This window comes from Pinus tabuliformis, chromosome 7 (assembly GCF_031772625.1).
Source record: "Pinus tabuliformis cultivar Carrire ecotype Pingquan chromosome 7, CPIR1, whole genome shotgun sequence".
In the NCBI taxonomy this organism is placed as follows: domain Eukaryota; kingdom Viridiplantae; phylum Streptophyta; class Pinopsida; order Pinales; family Pinaceae; genus Pinus; species Pinus tabuliformis.
Genome location: NC_142293.1, coordinates 798486170 through 798488154, shown reverse-complemented (window position 1 = coordinate 798488154; position 1985 = coordinate 798486170).

The following is a 1985-nucleotide window of genomic DNA, read 5'->3' as shown; positions in this document are numbered from 1 at the left end:
GCTACCAAAAACAACACTCCCTCTTAGTGAGGGATGCACTTCAAATACTAGGAAATAACTATCATCATCAACAACACGAGACCATGTGGCATTTATCACTCCAACATATCCTATAGAATGACCACTCTAATGTGAGTAGTGTCTCTACGTCATCACATATAAACCTAAAGATATAGAACCTCCATAGGGATGCTCCCTCTAAGGATATGCTCCCTCTAATCCTACATGATCTTCACTTGCTTAGTTCTTCAAGCACTCATCCTCGTGTATCAAATACCATGCATGCAAATGCCTACACTCTAGAATATGCAACATCATGATCTAATGAAGACTCTAGCTTGCCAATATTAAGTCCATCACATGAAGCCCTCCCGAGCAACCTGACCTCTTCCAAGCCAAAGAAACCCTCGAGTTATCCCAACCATCCATGAAAAGTCAACAGAATCCTGTTATCAACACTATGCACTACAACAAACTATTGCTCACTAGGATCACCACCAATCCACTTGAACTCGCACTGAAAATCGTTTCCAAGAAAGTCGAGACCACATCTCCATGTCTTTAGCCAAACCCTTTGCTCCATGATCTAGACACCCACAACTCCCTCTAAATCGATTCATTGTCTACACTCTGATTCATTGTCCTCAAAGTAGCTTAGATACGCTCTGCTACCTTGTTGTTTTTCCACAATCTTAGTTTCTAGGATAGAGTCTTAAATCACTGACACTACCAAACCAAACATCACAATGAAACTACTTTTCATTGTAGAATATAAATAATAATAAATCTACTAATGCACAAAATATGAAGAACCTTTTACAAATTTGAAACCAACTTCGTTATATTAAACAACATATAATACAATGGTCTAGGGCACACGTACGAGGGATAATGGTACTCATACAACCACTAGTACAAGTTGAAAATTGGGGCTTGGTGTCAGTACATCGACAAACAATATACTCTTAACAAGATACTTTGACCATCTCACTGATGTCATTGACTCTCTTAGCTCCTCTCAGTCATACCATGTACTAGCCCAGTCCTTTCTTCTTGTGATCTGCACCTTCTACCTCTATCAGTGCTCCAAGTCCATGTGACCACCTAACCTCGACTATCCAATCTTCTCACTAGTTTATTGTTCGTCCATGAACGCATCAACACATCATGGCTCCTATTGTGTTGTTTTTAACTCCATTTGTGAAAAACTCTCAATCTTCCCACTACTTCTCTTCAGCTACTCACAAAATTTAACCCACTGCGGTCTTCCTGCATTGCTCCAATGAAGTCCAACATAAGGCATGAACAGGGCTCGACCACACACATATATCTTATGTATGGTTTTACTCGATACAATTTTTTTTAGACAACATGATTTTTTTGTAAGGGTCCTTTTCCCCCATAATGGGGAGCACGAGATATGGACTTAGGTTTTATTTTGTGTATGGATCTTAGAAGTTTACTTATTTTCTACTTAGCATGTTGTGTTTATTTCTTCTTTATTGTGGACACACAGTTTACAAATTTCTTAATTTCATCTAAAGATGTAACTTTATATTCACATAATGAAAAATTAGGCATATATAGATGTAACATTTTATTTACTTGATAAAATGTTCCATTTTTCCTGAGAAAGAAAAAAATAATGAAATTGTGAAAGATACATTTAGAATAGATAATATAGAAGCTACAATTTATATAAGGACTCCATATATTCACAATTATAGATAGAATAAAGTTAACAAGAAGTAGTAAAATTTAGGTGCATTATGTATATATTAACACAATGACAAATAACGATGAAAAGAGCCATGAAAGAAAGAAGTCAAAATATATTTAAATTCAATATGATACATGCAACACATATTTGAGACTCAAAATTGTTGTTGAATGTTTATATTCATATTGATGAACAAGAGAGAGTAGGGTTTATAAACTCATGTCAATTAATATTTATGCCACTCTCTTAGCATTCAGAGACATAC